The sequence below is a fragment of the Dermacentor variabilis genome, chromosome 8 (genome assembly GCF_050947875.1).
Source record: "Dermacentor variabilis isolate Ectoservices chromosome 8, ASM5094787v1, whole genome shotgun sequence".
NCBI lineage: Eukaryota > Metazoa > Arthropoda > Arachnida > Ixodida > Ixodidae > Dermacentor > Dermacentor variabilis.
Window position 1 is genome coordinate 124,208,403 of NC_134575.1, and position 20,915 is coordinate 124,229,317.

At 44.0% G+C, this 20,915-nt stretch overlaps 1 long non-coding RNA gene across 2 annotated transcripts in view; it reads right to left on the reverse strand.

Moving 5' to 3' along the window:
* LOC142591260 (uncharacterized) overlaps nt 1–20,196 on the reverse strand; it is a 70,970-nt gene extending 50,774 nt beyond the window's left edge. The window contains exons 1-2 of one of the 2 annotated variants that reach the window (XR_012830420.1): nt 20,084–20,196; nt 6,666–6,819 (exon numbers count right to left, since the gene is read on the reverse strand). This is a non-coding gene — a long non-coding RNA (uncharacterized LOC142591260). Of the gene's footprint in view, nt 1–6,665; nt 6,837–20,083 lie in introns of both variants that reach the window. The other variant, XR_012830419.1, reaches the window with a different exon arrangement.
* Nucleotides 20,197–20,915: the final 719 nt, after the last annotated feature.

Sequence of the window (20,915 nt, forward strand, 5' to 3'; positions counted from 1 at the left end):
TATATCGAGATTCTCGGTACCGGAAAACGTTCCTAATTCGCGGGACTGCGAGGAGATGACTGTTGGCGTTTTAAACCCTTCTCGCTTATTTCACTTAATCGGAACATTGGTGGTGTGTTAAAGCAGTGTTTTAGTCAGGGATCGGCGTTAAAGCCACATTTCACTTCAGGAGCAACTTGCTGTGCGCCCTCCCGGCAGAGGGAAAGTTAGGGTCTTTTTTTTTTACCTTCAAGTCATGCAGACAAGTGTATAGTGCTGGGCAGAGCATATGACGTCATATGCTGCATTTGGCTCGCTGGCTGTAGCCAATCACAGCAGACTGCGCAACGTCTTTTGCATCAGCAGACAAAAAGCACGTGACTTCGCACTTACCGGCTGCATATTTGTGTTAGCGACGACAACACCCGTGGGAACGTCGCATCGAGTCTTTCTAGCAGCCGCTTGCCATCGCCCCTTGCAGGAGCAGGGATCACCGTCACGCACGCTGCTATCGCGGACTGACGACGACGCGGATGGCCGTAGCATTAACCACATCACACTATCCTTAAACTCCAGAGTACGATTTTGTTTCATCAACAAATCTAGACAATCTGCAGCTGAATACCTAGCGAAGGCGCACTGCACGAAGACAGCGCGAAGTCCGAAACAGCCTGCACTATCCACGAGTAGGATATCTAATTTTACCTTCTTGGAAGGTTAGCTTACCTCCCTCTGTGACACATGGGCGCGCAAGCCCTTCGCTACCGCCTTTAGCGAATATTCACTGTCGTAGCTATATGGGGGACTAATTTTGTTTGACGTCCGCTGTAAAAAGTACAGTTTTCATGCTACACTACATCTATAAAAATGACTTCGTGTAGGTAGGCGGAGGTAAACTTTTCTACGACAAGTAAAAAAAATGGCGACTACCTACACGAACTGCATTCGTGCAGCCAATGTGCATAGATAAAAAGTAGCCCTGTTGAATCCCAGAAGTACAAAATTTTCACCGTAAGGCGATTATTAGAGGTGTCGTTGGAACTGTAATTGCAGAGCAAGTGTGATTTACTCTTCACGCAGTAGCGTCTTGAGAGGCAGCAGGGAGAGAGAGGGAGTGTACATCCGTCTGTACGTCTTCAGTGGGCATGCGCGTGTACTTGATTGTGTGTTCGCGCTTGCTTGTGTCTCCGTATTTGAATCTGCGGGCGCACGGGTGTGTGTACGCACTTGCGAGCATACGCGCGTTTGTGTATGCGTGCATTTCTGTGTGCGTGCGTGCGTGCGTGCGCAGATTCTTCTGCGTGTGTATACATGCGCGGGCGCGTGCAAATGCGCGCGGATTCAAACATGCGTTTTATCTGTGCGTCGGTATGTGTGAGAGATAGAAAGAGAGTGGTGAATGTCTGTTTGTGTTTATACATGAGTGTGGGCGAGCGGGCATTTCGTTGACTGCAGCTGCTCTCGGATGCAAATGGGCAATATACTTTAATATTCTGGGGTTCTTACGTGTAAAAATCGCAATCTGATTATGAGGCACGCCCTAGTGGGGGAATCCGGAATAATTTCGACCACCTAGGGTTTTTAACTAGCACCTAAATCTAAGTACACGCGTGTTTTCGCATTCCGCCCCCATCGAAATGCGGCCGCCATGGCCGGGATTTAATCCCGCGACCTCGTGCTTAGCAGCCCAACACCACAGACTAAGCAAGCGTGGCGCGGATATAGAGCTTACTTGAACCTTCGTTATATCCACAGAGATAAGAACGAATGACACCGCCTTTATAGCATTATCACCTTCTGAAAGCGAAACCGACGCAAAAAAAATATTAGGAGCCATTCCACTCCCTGAAGATGGATGACCAGCTAAGCTGTAGCACATCACAGAGGATTAGACAAAGGGACCTGTATTTATTTTCATCATTTGGTAATGGTAGCGACGATAGCCTTGTGATTACGGTGTTATATACAGGGGGGTCCGCTTACAACCTTAGGCAGAATTATGGCTAACGTAGAATCTGTACATGACCGTTGTTACTTGATTGAGTTACTTGTATTGGTATAGCACTACTAACAAAATTCTTCTTCCAGATACTCAGTGCACCATTGCTTTTCTGGTTTTGAAATGCCAACATTCAAGTCTCCAATGGTTATCACAAGGGTAGTGTCATCGCGGCTAAACAATGCAAAGTGCGGGGTCATGAACTTCTCGATATTCCACTTGGGTGTGCCTGAATATATATAGAGAGTGGATATCATAATTTGGGCTTTCGTTTGTACGGCACAGACAATCCCATAGTCGGTGTCCCTGTCCTCTTTCGAGTCAAGGTTCTAAGGTTGTACATACATTTCCTCCTCTGCATATATGGCAATGCCTTTAGCTTATAAGTCCACGTGCTGTTCACCAACTATTCCAGCATACCCAGCGACTTGAAACAATGCATGTTAACTTATTGCATTCCTCCTTGTTCTTCTTCTTATTATTATTATTATTATTATTATTATTATTATTATTATTATTATTATTATTATTATTATTATTATTATTATTATTATTATTATTCAGCCTTTTTTACGTCCACAGCAGGACGAATGCATCTCCCTGCGATCTTCAATTACCCCTGTCCTACGCCAACCGATTCCAACTAGCGCCCGCGGATTTCCTAATTTCATCGCTCCACCTAATCTTTTGTCGTACTCGATTGCCTTTTCCTTCTCTTGGTACCCATTCTGTAACCCTAATGGTCGAACACTTATCTAACCGGCGCATTATATGACCTGCCCAGCTCCATTTTTTTCTCTTGGTGTCAATTATCGTGTTAAGTATCGTATATACCTGTTTGTTATCTGATCCAAACCGCTCTCTTTGGTCTCTTAAAGTTATGCCTATTATTATTATTATTATTATTATTATTATTATTATTATTATTATTATTATTATTATTATTATTATTATTATTATTATTATTATTATTATTATTATTATTATTATTGGGGCGCAGCACTTGAAGCCTGCTTCACTTCCGCTGTATGACGGCCCGATGCTCCACAACCTCTCGGATAGGCCCATATTTTTGCTCACTGACACGACAAATGCATTTCGGAGCAGAAGTAAGCAGCTTGGCTTTGAAACCGCCTGTGATGTCTGTATTGCCGCCCTGTATTTTGTTTCGACGGCACCATCACCATTGGCATGGTCCCGCGAGGAGTTGCTAGCGGTTTGCGTTCGTTATCATCCTTGCATCGACGGCAGCCCATTCTCTTGACGACAATCATGACGCGCTAAATCTCCGCTATCATTGCGTCGCGCATCCCTACTGCGACTAAGCAAGCTTTCGGCAGCACACGTTCGCTGCTGTATTGACATTAAAACTTTGCTTACTTTCTAAAAACAACGTAAATACGTATCGAAAATGGACTAGCCCCAAGGAACATGCTCACGCAGCGATGTCATTGATGGCAATATCACAAAAGGCTGGGTTCGATCAGTTCACCCTTAAAGATGTTCTTTTTCAGAATCAGTTAAGCTTTCAAAGAGCTTATCTGCAAAACATTTGTGCAAAACAGAAGCATGTTTAATATTTACTCGCTCAGCTAGATAACCTCGAGGACTGGCTCCAAACTACTCATTTCCATTGGCCGCCTAAGATGAATTATTGAACATTTAATTATCGCAGCTCCTTTTATTACGCAAACAGCTGCTCAGTTTACTCCCTATCTAGAGGTTACCAATTTGAACATTCGAATGATAACAATAATGTCCGCGAGATTTGCATTGCTCTTCTACAGTTTGGCGCCGATAAAAATATAACTGCCTGTATATAAATGGTGCTGCAGGCTGCTGCTAAAGCAGGTGCAAATGCTTGGACGGGTTTTCTTGGCGCAACTCAAGTTTCTAAACTTAAGCACATATGCGCAACAGTACACTTCTACTTTTACGACGGACTCTCCTACGTTGTACAAGAAGCACTTCAGCGCTATGGTCTGTCACAGAAGGTGTGCAAAAACATTGTGCGCGCTCCCGATTACATATATGGCCGTTGGCGCCATCAGGTATTGTTTCCTGGCGTGATTAAGAATAAAAACAGCTGCCTGGCAGAAAGCAATGGATAATTTTTTTAGTACATTGTATCAAATAGAGTAACGCGCACGTGTACGTTAGACCAAGAAGTACTGAAGTATTGGGATGAGTGCTTTGCGGAATACATTTTAACTGTCTGTTGTTGACACAAAGATAAAAATACCCCCGTCTTTTTTTAGAATTATCACTGATATAGGTATACAGCAAAGTGAAACATGACTTCCGACCTAGTGCCCGTGTTGGAAGCAGCCCTAAACCGGACGGGTACATTGGCCCATGAAATACTGGTTTGTTAAGGCGAATGCCTGAACTGGCCCATAGCAATGGCTCATATCCGAAAAAAAAAACGGCGTCTAGTCTGGTGATACAAAGTAGAAGAGTGATAAAAAAAAAGTAGATTGATGGATGGATGAATGGTACTTTTTTGTACGTCCGGCAAGGTTTAACGCGACCGAGGCTCAGGTCTCCCATGGGGGAACGTCAAGGCCCTGCCTCAACGCCACCTCACGGGCTTGCTGGACTGCCCATGTCTGGATTCCAAGGTCTGAGCTGCGAGCAGCAATGGCTCTCATTCCCGAAAAAAATGGCGTAATCAGGAGCGGCTCATAAACCCGTAATCAAGCAAAGATTCAGTGGATGAGTGTTAATGAAGAAATAAGAGAAAATGAGAACGAAGGAAAGAAATAAGGAACAAAAGAACGAAAGAGAAAACAAAGAAAGAAACTGTACGGCAGAAAAGGGAAATTCAACAAAAAAAATCCTTTGTATATTCAAAATCTTGTCCACTTTGAAACAATTCATTTGAGTTCCTGCTTTGTACGCTGATACCGAGTGGAGGAAAAACGAGGGAAATATAAGCAAAACATAAAAGAAAAGAAGAATAGTGAAGGGATAGCCAGAGTGAACGAACCCCAAGAGCAATGACAGCTAACAGTCGCAAGCGATCGTATACAGTCCGTAGTCGTTTTTGAGAAGCACGGTTGGTCTTGTGTTCTTGAGCATCTAGAGAAAGCTTTAGCTCGGGCCCAACTCCGACGCAGGCTATTCAAATGCGTGTAAAACGCAAAAAAAAAACGTTTTTATGAGATAACGCCTGGACCGCTTTTAATGAAATTTGTTGCATTTGAAAGAGAAATTTAATTTCTATTGACTGCAGGAAGCGGAATTTATATTTAGAGCCTCAGTTTTCTTAAAAAAAGATTTTCAAATATTTTACCGTCTGAAAAAAATAGAAGCACGAAGTTTACAAATTCATAGCTCTGCATAAAGAACTGATATCGAAGTTCTGTAAACGGCCTGCATTAGATCATTTAAAGTGGACAAATTCTAAATGTCATTTTACATCTTACGTGAATTCGTTACGTTGGTTACAAGGGTTCTGCAAAAATTGTATTTCCCTATTACTAAATTTTTATATTCATGTGAAACATACCAATTTTTCCCGCTTTAGATGTACTATTAGATACAATTCACATATTGTATTATCATTTTTTGTTGTTGAATTACAGCAACACTCACAGACCATGGTCTGTGAGTGGTGGCGCTGGCTAACACTCACAGGATTCTACTAGGACACATAAATACCCAAGAAAGTGGATGCGAAAACGGCGCCGCGGTAGCTCAATCGGTAGAGCATCGCTCGCGAAATGCGAAGGTTGTGGGTGCGGTTCCCACCTGCGACGAGTTGTTTTGTCATCCACTTTAATTTCCATTAATTTATCGTTTATTTCATTTATTAAGCACAAGTAATTTCCCCTATGTTGTCCTTGGTATCAGTGCTTGTTGGCTTTTTATGCTATGACTTATAAAAATCGGGCCCCTCGGTTAACCCACTTTCTTCTTGTATATATATATATATATATATATATATATATATATATATATATATATATATATATACATATATATTTCCTATCTCTTCTTTCATCCTCCCGTAGCAATATCATCACGTGTTGATCACCCGCATAAGGTTGCCACCGGTAGCTGCAACCCAAATGTGCTTTTTATTTCTTTTTTACCTAAGAATAGCGCAGAGTGGAAAAACCTTCCGCCTCTTATTGCCTGCATTGAAGACGCGCCATCCTTCAAGACAGCCATCACCAAGCTTATCATTGAACATGCATCTGCATTATAATTTTTGCTTCTTGCTTTTGCTTAGGATGTTTGTTTGTTTTCTTTTTCTACCGACGCCCGCTGTAACGCCCCTGTTGACCCTGAGGGTATTGTAATAAATAAATAAATACATAAATTATTTATTAAAAGGTGGGGGTTAATTTTTTAACCTCTCATCTAGAGAAGTAAGTTGAGTTAGATTGGCAGTGTTCACGAACGAGATTATATTACGTTGTATATTAGGGACACAATAAGGGCTGGCTATTGGGTGATGCGCTCATATTGAAGTTTTGAAGCACAGGAAGACGTTTTCTGACAGAAGAAAATTTGATAGCAAGGCACCCACTGCAACCGACGCGCTACTCCAAGGCATTAACTATAATTTTTACACTCCTTAAACGCCTTACAAATGTTTTCTTCTGTTCCTTCCCAGTTTGAGGATACATTTATGGCTGCAGTAGCACACCAGCAACAAAATACCTCCACTATGTCTTACCTTTGTCACTTGGTACTGGGACATCAATATATGTCGACTTTTCTTGTGATTTTGCTCCCGATTCGCAAGAAACTCGGCAGGCAAGTGCTGCGAGAATGACTATAAATATTGCTGTCTTCATGGTCGTGATGACCTCACGCGGAGTTTGACAAATCTGAAATGAAAGAAACGCTGCAAGAGAATCATAAAAAAACTTCCTTTTTTCAATCCTCTTGAAGAAACCGGAGCGGATGCCGACTTAAGTTGACATCCACATATAGATGTGAACGTGATAGAGCTATATTAACACCATGGTGTTAAGAGCCTCGTGTCGGAAGATATCCGGTGTTGCGTGTGGCGTCAGCACCGGCGTCCCTTGAACGAAAATTGCCGTATATGTTTGAGTATGTGCATGTGGCCCGCCTGCGATATGACATGCGGTATATGCGGGTTATACTACCACATCATTGTATCGCCAAAGTTGCTCATACTTGTCTTGTATTGTTGATAAAGTTATTCCTCATTCATCTTGAGAATGACAACGCAATAAAAAATATCATGAGAAAATACAGCGGCAGCGCATGCCTTTCATGTTAAATCTACTCAGACTGAAAAATTAGAAGTTAGAAACAATAACAGAAACCTGAAAATTGTGTAATATTTTGGCGCGGCTGTGCACAATCTTCGGTTTCGTGCCGCGCGAGAAGCCGTGTTTCTACCAGAAAGCTCGTCTTCGTGCATAGCGTTCACCACCACCGTTTCACGGTAACCATTACGGTTAGATTAGCTACAGTTGGCAGCAAACGTGAGAAACAGTCGTAGATGTTTGAATTATATGGCGTTCCACTTTATAGGCGAAGCTTAAGCGTCCTTCAAATTATTTTACAAGCACCCGAATTGAATGGACTAATAGTAGCAAACATCGTCAAAGTGGATGTTTTAGAAAAGCTTGCTGAAAAAAAAGCTATATTAATTTTTTCACATATTTCAGGAGACTTAAAGGCATAATTTTATGCGCGCTATTCACTACACCTAATTACGTGCTTTTCGTGCAGCTTCATCTTCATTGTCAACAAATTGTTTGATGACATGTACAATAGGCAAATTAATCACTGAACGTTTCATTTTGTTTGCAGTGTATGTTTTGAGTGGTGAGGTGCGAATATCTTACCAGACCATCCGCCAAGGACGCCTCGTGTGTGGTAGTAATGCTGTTCTTTCAGCAGCTGCTGAATCGAAACCCTGAAACTGGCTATTCGGCTACCTAGTCCTCATCGGTTAATGCAGCAGGAAACCAAGGACTAAAGTATAATATTGACATGTTCTGCACGCCAGAGATACAATCTGATTGAGACACGCCGTTTAGGGGACATCACGTTTCTTGTGTTCGCTTTGGTATCTTTAACTGGCATCCAAATGTATGTACTCGAGGAATTCCGCATTATGCCTCCAATGAAATGCGGCTGCAGTTCATCTCATCTCTTTCCCTCTACCTATATTGTTACGGTGCATTCGGATAGGACCGTGCACGCAAGAGGGAGACGAAAAGGAAGGGGTAGTCTGTCTCCTAGAACTGTTACCTTTGTACCGGCCTGCGCGATTACCACCAACTTTTCGCTATGTAAATAGTTCCACATACATCTGCGCATCGCGCTTGGTCTTCGTAACATTTGGTTGAAGTGCGGTATAACAACTCAGAACGGAGCTTCGCAGTGACCACCACCTCGATTCTTCAGCGATGTCAGTGTAGATGGTGCCTAGTTTGCTAACGCCGGTGTCCACTGCGTCGAATGTCCTACTCACCCATCCGTGTGATCCAGAAACCTCCTGCGGCGCCGATCGCGCCGACGTCGGCGACTGGCAGGAGATGTATGAGCGGGTGAGCAGCCACTACATATGGGATCCCTCAGTGATTCTGACGAATACATTTTTTTAGTTGGTGGAAACTGCGCGAAGGTGGTTTCAAAACCACAAAGAACTCCGCCTGTGAGATGCCTGCTAACAGAAGATGCGAGAGCTTTTGTGAAAACCACTGGATACGAAGGTTATCGCCAAGAAAGAGTTGGCATCACGAGTTCAGACGCCCAGCGAACGCTACGTCACCTATTTACAAGACGTGCTGCCACTCTGATGCAAGACCGACGCTGAAATACCGGAGTCTGAAAAAGTCGGCCATGTTTTAAACGCTATCGCCTATCAAACCTCTAGTTTTGTCATTTGTAAGAACTGTACTTCGGGTTATGAAATAATCACGGAGTGCAAGCGTTTCAAGAACGTGAAAAGAAGTCCTATCTATCAGTCATTTGTACGGCTACACAAATGCGGCCCCAACATCGTCTTGTGAAGACCGACAGGACTCACCTTCGCGGCAGCAGTAGCCTTCGGAGCAGCTGACGATGATCGTGCGCCGTGAGGTGAAAACCATGTGTCCCGTGGCTCGTTACCCACCTTTTAAAGATACTTGGCTCCCATGGTTCCCCGTGTTGAGGCTATAGTATGCCGAGAATTCACGAATGCCGGCTTGCAGTAGGTTTGCACCGTGTCCAGTTCCCAGCCAACCGAACGTCCTGCGCTAGTGCATACTGAAAAACAATGTACCCCTCGAGGTTCTCGCAACGTGGCAAAGTGGCGAGCACAACATGACCGACCAATTTGCTTCAGTTGCCGCAGCTTTGGTCACCTCGCCCGTTACGTTCGCAACCACTGGTTCTCGATGCCGTTCTCGAAGAGCCTACGCTTAGAGGGCACATTGCGCCACATCCAGCCGCAAGCCGAGCCGAACCTGCACACCACTGACCGTATGGCGCCGTCAATCACCGTCGCCGAGCAATCACTAGTGCTGTTCGCCGCAGTCTCGTCACCGGTCGTCCAGGTCACCCCCATCCCGTCGCCTTTCGCTGTCATTCCGATATGGCGCATACCTTCGGGAAACCAAAAGATACAGCTCCCGGAGGTGAAGCTGCATTGTCGATATCTGCACCAAAACCGCTCTCCCAGCCGACCAGACGCAATACAGTCCATGTAGAAGGTGTCTTTCGCCCAGCGCTCGCTGACACTCGAGCCCATATCTCGATGATGAGCAACCCTCTTCGTGGCCGCCTGAAGGAAGCACTTACACCTGCCGCATCTCGTGCTATCCGCGTAGCTTGTGCAGCAACGCCCTTAATCCTTGTCATGTGCACTGCCTAAAACTGTTGCTGAATCCACAATTCTCTCTTATTTGCTGTTCTGGAACGGCGTTCCCATGACTTGAATGTCGACCTCGACTTTTTGTCGGACTATTCAGCACGGATTAACTGCGCCGCTGGCCTCCTAAAGCTCGAGCTCCCTATTCATTGCCGTCCTTCAAAATCAGCTGAGCCTCGTTTATGTTCTGTATACATCGTGCGGTTGCCGCTTGAAACCGCCAGATATGCCTTTGACGTACTTCCCATCTGTTCCTGACAGCGGCTACGTGCTGACTCATAGTGTAAAAGTTCTGCTACGCACTATTGCCGTTCCTCATACCGTTGTGGCTATCGCCGATAACCGCGTATTTCTTGTTTTTCAAGTAATGGCTTATATACGCAAGTTATTCTGAAAGAAATGCCACTCGGCAATGCTTCTCCCATCGTCTATACCACCATCTGTCAGATGTTCCGTGCTCGTCTGCAGCAACATGCTGTCAGAACAGTTTCGAAAAGTCTGATCTTTGAGGCCCGCGATGAGGCATATCGCGGGCAGCAGTGGCAGCAGTGGCAGCAGTGTATGCCTCCGGACGCGCTGATACCGTTTTACGTGCACGCGGCATCATCATATGAAGCCCGATTCTGTAACTTCTATGCATTGGCACCGACATCCCCGTCGTTGCTGATAGCCTGCGGCGAGCGACCTGGGACCAATGCCCCTCCCATCTTGACTGCCATATAAGCGGACTCATCGCACATCGCGGGCAGCAGTGGCAGCAGCGTGTTGCGCCGACCGTACTGATATTGTCTTTCGTGCACGCAGGTCAGTTCAAATTTTAGTTAACGTTGGTATTTTGCTTTTTTGCTGCTCCTCCAGTGGCCCTGTGTAGGTACATGTATATATATATATATATATATATATATATAGCTGTTTGTTGTTCCGTTTGTTCTCCCACACTGAGTGTAAGAAATGGCCTTCGAGGTAACCGATACTTGCCTCTCGTGTTACGTAGATTTCGTCAAAGGTGAAGAAATTCTGACACGTGCTGAGTGCGATCAATGCTATCACCTGGGCAAATGTACTGGTATGAGCGAACGCGTTTTCAAAACCAAAGCTGAGGAAGCTAAAAAATTTAAGATGCCCTACATGTCGGCTTTCTCGTTGTGCTCAAGGGTCACACCAAATGCCCTCTACTTTACCCATTGACATAAATAAGCAGCTAGCACAATTAATTAAGAGTTTGGCTATCCTTACCACAAAAGTCTCAGAACTGGGAACCTTAAAAGAGGCAGTAACTGCCGTAGAGGAGTCTGTTCAGCAAATATCGGACAACTTTGTTGGACTACCGCAGACGTCATCCAAACATGAGAGCGATATCGAAAAGCTTCGCAAGAGAGTCGAGACTCTTGAAAACAGACAAGACCAAAAAAAACAATTGGAAAATTAACTGAAGAACTGAACGATCTTCAACAGTACACTAGGCGCGAGAACATGGAAACTCATGGCTTACCATTCACAGAAGAAGAAAACCTATCGGACAAAATTAACAACCTTGCGCAGAAGCTCGATCTTGCGCTCTTGTCAGATAGTGACGTTGTCAGTGTGCGTCGTCTCCCGCCGCGCCAGAACAAGCTACAGATCACACTAATTCGATTTTCCAGACGAATGATGAAAGCAGCAGGGTTGGCAAAACGGGATAAACTGAAGAAGTAAGCAAGCACTTTACGTTTTTTCGATAACCTTACTGCGATGAAGTAGAGCCTTCTGTGGCTTGCTAAGGCTAAGGCACGCGAATTGAACTACACTTTTGTTTGGTGTTCTCAGGGAAAGGTTTTCGCAAAGAAAGAGCAAGGCACGCGAACCATACGGATTGCTTGTGAAAGTGATATTGAAAAAATGGTTGGGTCAGTGTACACACACCGCTTGTACACTTGTTTGCAACCTGTCACTATCATGGGATCCTATTTTACAGCGAGTTCATTTAATACCTTGATAAGCAGCAATAATTATTCTTCTGAGCAAGCACTTCTTTTATATCACCTCAATGCACAAAGTCTACGAAACAAAGTGCATGAAATTTAAGCCGATCTTCAGCAAATAAGATGCACATTTGACATTATTGGTTTTTCTAAAACTTGGTAATCCTCCGATGCCTATGTTACGCGGTTTCCAGGCTATCAGAACATTTCTGTGTTCACAGAAGATAAACGTGGAGGAGGAGTTAATTTATATGTCAAAAAAGCCTGTCCTATGATGTTTTGTTTGATTATACTGTCTTGCAGGAAGATCTTGAGGCTGTCGCCATATTACACCACAATGTCGCGATACTTCTAATCTACCGTCCCCCTAGTAGCATAACAGACATAGTTATTGAATTGATACAGTCTTTCCTTGAACACGCAAGCATTAATAAATGGGAAACGATCATTTTTGGTGATCTAAATATTGATCTCATCAAAAATAACCCTTACCAGGTGAAGTTGCTTGAATTAGCACTCTCATACGGTTGTTAAAATGTTAGTGATTATCTCACGGGAGTTATAGTGCATTCTGAAACGTTAATCGACTTGTGTCTTACAAGTTTTCCCTCAGACAACCTCTTGTCCGCGGTATTTATGTCTGAAATAAGTGACCATTTTCCATTTTTTGCACAATTTCCCCTAAAGAAATATCTGAGTGAAAACAATTATAAGCGATTAATTGTGAATGAGTTCAACGTGGCCAGATTTTGTTCTTTGACAGCTGAGACTAACTTGGCTGAGGTGCACAGAGAAACGAATCCGTCTAAGGCATATGATTTGTACTTAGAAGAAATCTTCCATAATTATGACCAGGCATTTCCACACGTTTTTGTCAAAAAGCACAGAAAACCGAAAAAGGCATGGATTACCAAACATTTGTATAACCGTATTAACAAAAAAATAGATTATTCCCTCGGTTCCTAAAAATAAAAATATCTTGATCATCTCGCAAAATTTTAAAAAATTCGCAACAGGCTCAATATCGAGCTGCAGCAAGCAGGGCCGGAATATTATGAAAACCAGTTTTCATTAGTAATGCACAACCCCAAATTGGTTTGGCGAGAAGTTAATAAAGTTGTCAAACCCGAAAAAAGGCATCTTTGCCTTCTGAGTTAATTATAAATCGAACTGTTTGCTCTGGCCAATTGCTAGCCAACCACTTTAACAAGCACTCCTTGGGTGCCGGCGCTATCAATAGCTCTGAATGTGTACAGTCTTCGAAGTCTATCGACTCGTATATTTTTCCAACTTACAGTGATTCGTTGTTTCTGACGCCTACATCGGAAGAAGAAATTACAGATCAAATAAAAGCGTGAAAAACGATTGTTCGCCTGAAGACGACGGCATTAGTTCCATTCCGATCAAAGCCGATATTGATTTTATTGTCAGTACACTTGCCTATATATGTAACAGGATGCTTCTTACTGGTATATTCGCCGACAGATTGTCACTTGCACGTGTTACAGTGATTTTTAAAGGTGGTAACAAAAACGTTTTTAACAAATATAGACCTATTTCTGTATCACTACTTTTTCTAAAATTATCGAGAGAGGAAATTACAAAAATATCGACTGCTTTATAAAGGGTAAAAACATAATTTCGAAGCACCAATACGGATATCAAACGGGAAAATCAACTGAAACAGCTCTATTAGATATTATGGATAACATACTTTCAAACTTTGAAAAGAAGCTTTATACTCTTGGTATTTTTATTGATTTTCGAAAAGCTTTTGATTCCATTAAAAATGACATACTATTAAAAATCTAGAAACATACGGTATTCGGCGACTGTATGGCAAACTTGTAGAAAATTACTTGGATGGAAGAAAACAGTACACATAACTTCACGAAACTCGGTCTGAGACCGGCAATATAAAATATGGTGTTCCTCAGGGATCAATTCTTGTTCCTTTACTCTTTATTATCTACATAGATGATATTGTTAATATACCTTTAACCCCAGATATCGTTATTTCTGCAGACGATACAAATGTTCTTTTTTTCGGACTTGGTCTTGCATTGCTGGAATCACAAGCTAATGCCTGGCTTAGCGAGTTATATGTGTGGATGAATAATAATGAAACAGCACTTATTGTAAACAACACAAAATATATGATTTTCGCTCTGAAAAATAAACCTGTATACCATAATCTCAAATTACGCATCAACAATTCGGAAATCACGTTAACAAATGTCTGTTGATTCCGTGGAGTCTGCTTCAAATCAGATTTAAGCTGGTCCGATCGTGTAAACCATGTACGTTTGAAGGTATCTAGGTCCATAGGCTTGATGTACCGGCTGAAACATGTTATAGCGATGCGTATGAAGAAACAATTGACCACGTTGTGGCGTCATTGTCACCCCGGCTACATGTGCTCAAGCGAGTCGCTGGCATACGCTGGGGCAACCACCCGACGTCGATGCTACGGCTACATACAGCGTTGGTTACCAGTCGAATCCTGTATCAGCTACCTCTCATGTCACCCTCAGACAGCCAATACGAGCGCTTAGAAACCATCCACAGAAAAGGTATCCGACTTTGCCTTGGAGTCCCTCAGCCAGCGTCAAACAAGAAAGTGCTCTACGAAGCTGAGTCACGCCCTCTACGACTTCAGGCTTCCCAGGCTCTGATGATGCAGCTACTACGATTGAGTGAGTCTACGCCCGGCAGAGCCCTCTTACGACGTATAGGTAACAGGCCGCGCTCACATTTTTATGCAGCATTGAACACGCTTCGCGTATTAGGATTGCGCTGCTCCAGACAGAGGGAGAGGATAGAACCACCCTGGACATTCGAGGACATCACATGCAACTTAAGTGTACCACGATTGCAATCAAAGAGCTGCATCCCATCTGCAGAAGCCAAGTCATTAGTCCTGGAACACCTGAACACGATTTACCCGAATCACCTACAAGTATACACAGATGGCTCTGTCAAGGCAGACGAAGACCGCTGCGCAGCTGCATTCTGTATTCCCTCTCTAAGCTATACGTGGTCTGGCCGTCTGGACTGTATAGCCTCGTCGACAGTTGTTGAAGGCGTAGCAATAGCTTCTGCTCTGCGCAAATTAAAGACTTTGCCTCCGCAGAATGTTGTTGTCCTTACGGACTCAAAGGCTGCATTACAACAAGTATACCGTGGTTTACCATCCCTCAAGTTCCCACGCAAATCGCTAGCCATCGTGAAAGAACTGAACAACAAAGGCTTCACAGTAAAGTTTCAGTGGATTCCCTCCCACATTGGTATCTCAGGAAACGAAAAAGCTGATGCGCTTGCATACGCAGCGCTCTATCATCCTCCCAAAATCAAGGCCCCGAAGAGTGATCAAGTGCAAAAATCTGACATTCGAAATCACTTTGCGTCGCTTTGGGTTCCACCGCATATGCCCTGCGTAACCAAGCGATTGCACCGAGAGGAAGCGACACTTCTATATCGAATAAGGACAGGATCTGCTAATACACCGGCCTGGTTATTTAAAACGGGGCGAATCAATTCTCCGAACTGTACGGCATGCAATGAGACAGGAGACATTGAGCACTTTTTGTGGTCCTGCCAGCAATTCCAAAATGAAAGAGACACTCTCCTGAAGAATCTGCAAGACAAGGACCTTCCGCATGCGTGCCTGCAACACCTTATATTTCCAGAGGGATCAGTTATAGCCCGCAAAGAAACTTCACGTCTACTCATCGAATTCTTAAGAGAGACTGGCTTGATAGACCTATGGTGACACCCTTCAGTGGTATTGTGCGAGACGCTCGGGCGGAGCAATTGCCGGCCTTGTTCGCCAGGCTAAACCCTCCTGTTGCTACAATTCACCACCACCACCACCACCAATTGTATTTTTCCCTAATTGATTCCGACCTTCGGTACTCTCATTTAGTTTGGGGATTAGGCAACAAGACGGACTCGGACAGGCTCTTCGCACTCCAAAAAGGAGCTTTGCGTTTAGTATGTTTTTCAATATCTGTACCAGACAGCTGCATATTCCAAATTCTAAAAATATTACCTTACGCCGAGCTTTACAGTTTCTTCCTAAGAATTGTTGTTTATTCTCAAATCAAGAATAACTACACACTTTTCTTCGAAAAATATTTAAAGCCGGATGTAGCATATAATTTACGTACGAATATTTCAGTTGGACATAGACCCCGGACGAACTTCGGCACCCAAACAATACATAATAAAATAATATCCCTTTGTAACCGACATCCTTCTACAATTGATCCCGCTCTCAACTGTAAAACTATTTGGCATTACGAAAGGAAAATAAGACTACTATTCCAAAAAATACCCGATCATATCTCATTGTATTTGGTGCTTGACCTGTGTGTAATAGGTAATGAAATTAATCGTTGTATGTGGTGCATATATGCAGTGCGTTCATCAATTTTTATTCATATTTATATAGTGACGCAATCGTATTGCACTACTTTTTATGACTTGTTACTATTTGTGTGTTATTCAGTTCTTTATAACTTATGTCAAGTGTACATTTGCTTGTGATCCCTATGTATTATAATATGTTTTATTCTACGTATTTGGTATTATGATTGCACTGTATTTCATTTAGTCAAAATGCTGTCTGATGTGTACTTCCGAGGCCAAGGCCCTGTCAGGAAACATGCGTGTTTCCTTTTGCCACGCCTCGGAGATATGCCTACTCCATTCTATTTATGTCCGAAACAAAGATTGATTGATTGATCTCGGCATATTTTGGAAGTTGATTGCTCAAGATTGTCTTCCCGAACAGGCTGAGGCATTTCTGTCGCGTCATGGTGTCTTATCGCGACGCCTTTGACTTTGAGGATCACCCTCTGGGACAGATTCCCTTTGTGACCCATAAGATGAACACCGCTTATACTAGTCCTATCCGCCGAGCATCTTATCGCGTGTACACAAGATCATAACAAGATAAGCTGAAGTAGACAAGACAAAATTAGATAAGCAGACAAGATAAGCTGAAGTAGACAAGATTCTGACTAAATGAGCAATTTAGCCCACTTCGAGTCCTTGGGCATCGCCGTATGTCTTGGTCATAAAAGAAGCATGGGAGCTGGCGATTATGTGCCGACTACCATCGACTCAAACAGATAACGAAAAAGGATGTGCACCCTCTCCCTTGGATAAAAGATACTCTCGAATGCCCTTACGTATCGAAATGCTTCTCTTCAATCGACCTCCGATGAGGTTATTGTCAGATTTCGGTTGATGAACTGAACCGTGAGAAGACTGGTTTTGCTACACCAGACGGCCTTTACCATTTTAAGGAGATGCCTTTCGGAGTTTGTGATGCCCTAGCTACTTTCGAAATAATGGCGGTCTCTCTCCTTCGGGGCTGTAAGTGGTCCACCTGCTTATGTTATATGGACAATGTCATATTTTCACTAAAGTTGACAGTCACCTCAGTCACTTGGCCACTATTCTTGATGTTTTTAGGGAGGCTGGCCTTTAACTGAACTCTTCTGAGTCATTTCAGACACCCTAAAGTCAAATTTCTTTGCCGCCTTGTCAGTTCTACCGGCATACATCGTGACCCTAATAAGATTCGTGCAGTTAAGAACTTTCCTGTACTCTGCTCAGCAAACGATGTGCGCAGCTTCGTGTGGCTTTGCTCCGATTTTCGTCGATGTAATTGTTAAAAATTTTGCGGATATCGCCAAGTCGCTGACAGACCTTCTCAAGAAGGCAAAGCATTCCATTGGCGCCTTGAACAAGCCTACACCTTCTACACCCTCATCCGCTTGTTGACAAGGCCTCCAATATTCGGCCACTTTTATCCATCTGCACCGACTGAAGTTAGCACAGACGCTAGTGGCCGTGGCATAGGTTCTATCCTCGCCTAACAACAAAATGCAGTCGAGCGTGTCATTGCCCAGGCCGGTCGCCTCCTGTCCCCTTAGAGCGGATTTTTTATCACGGAGCGCGAGTGCCTCGATCTGGTGTGGGCAGTGTCTAAATTTCGCCGTTACTTCTTTGGCCGCCGATTTTCTATCACTGACCCCCATGCCCAGTAGTGGATATCGTGATTGAGAGACCCGACTAGAGGCCATGGTCGCTGGGCACTCAGATTTCAGGAGTGTTCTTTCGTTGCGATTTACAAGTCCGGCCGCTAACATCTGGACGCCGACTGCTTGTCTCGTCAACCCGTCGGTCCTCCTGAAAATGACGAACAAGATACCGACACTTGCATTCTTGCCATTTCTGACTTTTGCGACATTATTACTGAGTGGCGAAAGGACGACTTTCTGGTTGATCACTGACCGCTTAACTTAGGGAAAATCTGATCAGTAGACCAGGATGTTCGTGCACCATGACGACATTGTTTATCGACGCAACCTTGGCTCTGATAGAGCAGATTTACTGCCAGTTTTCCCTAGTCATCTCCGTTCCACTGTTATTGCTGACTTCCACGAGGAATCTTCAGCCGGCCACGTTTGCACGTCCCGCACTTGCGACAGAGTTCGACATCGCTTCTTCTGGCGAGGCCTTTACCGCTTGGAGCGACGTTACGTTGTGGCTTGCGACCTCTGCCAGTGTCAAAGATGTAATGTGTGCAACCTCCTAGCCCCCTTGATCGAATCGATGTTCCCACAGAGCCTTTCTTCCATGTCGCCATGGACCATCTTAGTCCCTTCCCCACATCCATAAAAGGGAACTAATAGATAGCCGTTGCCACAGAATATGCGATGCACTATGCCATTATACGTGCCCTGCCTACCAGCAGTGTCATAGATGTAGTAGACTTTTTACTTCGAGACGCGATTCTTTACAATGGCGCGCCAAGCAAGCCGCTGACAGATCGTGGCCGCTACTTCCTGTCTCAAGTTGTCGAAGACGTACTTCATTCCTGCTCCGCCAAACACAAGCTCGCAACCGCATATCGCCCAGAAACGAACGGACTGACTGAACGACTGAATCGCATCCTTACAGAGATCTTGCCTATGTACGTTTCAGCAGACAATAAAGACGGGGGCACTACTTTTCCATAAGTTATATTTGCGTACAATTAGTCGCGTCATGTTACCACGGGTTTCTCGCCTTTCTACATCCCGTCTGGTCACCATACCACTCTGCGTTTGGACACTTTGCTGCCGTCATTGTCGCAACATATTCTTGAATACGCCCATGACGCCGTTGGCCGGGCTAGGACTGCTCGCCAGATTGCCTATGACTGACTTGTAGTGGCTCAGGCGTCAAAAATAACTCGCTACGAGAATCGCCACCGGAATCATCAGTTCTCTCCCAGAAATCTCGTTCTTCTGTGGACTCCAAGTAACCATGTGGGCTTGTCCAAAAAAACTGATGTCACGCTATGCCGTACACTACCGGATATTGCGGCGATTATATTACTGAAATTACGAAATCGCCCCTGTTGAAGACACTGCGTCCTCGTCGGAGCTGTCCCAGCTCCGAACTTACACTGTGTACGTGTTCCGTGCAAAGCCGTACTGTTAATCTAGTTTGCCATCGTTTGAACAAGCGCTGGGACGGTGATCGAACCCGCGGAGGTTATGTTACGGTGTATTTCGACAGGACCATGCCCGCAAGCGGGAAACGAAGATGAAGTGGTAGGCTGTCTCTTGTATCTTAGACCTTTGTTCCAGCCTGCACGATTACCACCAACATTTCTTCATGTAAATAGTTGTACATACATTTGTGAATTAGGCTTCGTCGTCGTAATGTTATAGATATTGCAGCTGTACTACAGCTGTAAAAAATCTTCAGGAGCAGAAATGTTACCGTTCTTTACCACAGCCGCCCGCATGACGCATTTAGTATCAGTTCGCTTCCTTCCCAGAACGCCTACGTAAACGCAAACCAAGACTACGGCACCTAGCTTCACTGTTCCTAGGAGACGTTAAACATGCGTGCATGCGCTGAGAGTGTGTAATTTCTGAGCAGCAAAATTGACATTACATATTTTTCACACCACTGCCGCCGTGTTCTAGGCTGGATAGTCATATTTAAGCAGGTAAAAGCGAAAACGCTGCTTTCATTATTGCTTTCAGTAACAGTGTTTTTTTTGTGACGCTTATGCCACTATAAATTTATCCTTTTTTGCAATGCTATTATTAGTATTCAAAAATATTTTTTCCATCTGTAGTAACTTTACTGTTTACAGTGGCATATCCACACATATGCTATCAGGGTAGTGCTTATCTGCTATCTACGAATGATGTATTGGACATAAATAAACAAGTTAATTTCTACTGCACAAGAAAACAAAGCAGTATTTTCAATACGTACAGGTATCTTCCTAGTGTACGGCCTTGACAGTACAGTGCAGTCTCTTCTCGTCCTTCATTAAGATGGAACAGCAAAGGGCCTAAATTTCGACCATTTATACTACCTGACGACCGGCGATAAACGACGGCAATTTTTTGTTGTAGCAAATTAACATTTATTTTTTTTTTTTGCAGAAACGTCGTTGAACTTTTCAGTAATAATCACGAGTCTCTATGACTGGCACATACCCTGGTAGATAACCAAATGTTTGACTAAAAAGGCTATGAGGGCAATGATTTACTTTATGACAGTGTTTCCTGCCATATGTCAATGTTCCTACTATCATATACACTCAAAGGCCGTTATTTGCCAAGGGTAAGTGGAATGAACTGACACGGATGTTCAAGTATTTAGAACAGCTGCATTCAGTTGTGTTGACAGAGACAACACGGTTTCTCTGCGCTCAGTCGCTACTGAAAACCGAACGTGAACTACCATGTTTCAAACCATTATGCATAAACCGTCGATAATGATTGTCAGTGTAAACGAATAGCGCAAACGAGCGCAAGAACGAGCAAACAAGAGACAGCCCCCTAACCCCACCTGCCCCCTCACTCCACCACAAGCTCTTCCTTGCCGCCCATTCCGTCTAGTTGGTTCCGTGAGGCCATGCGTTAATTCCCTTGCTGCCCACCCCCGCCTTCCCGAAGTTTCTTCGTGGCAGCCGGGAACAGCGAAGTCGTCCACTTGTGGCTGTCTTTGCTGTGGCGTCAACACCATCAGAGTTCAGCGGAACGTTCAGCATTGCCTGCGAATATCTCCAATAGATTCTCGCCCGCCGCATCATGCTTTA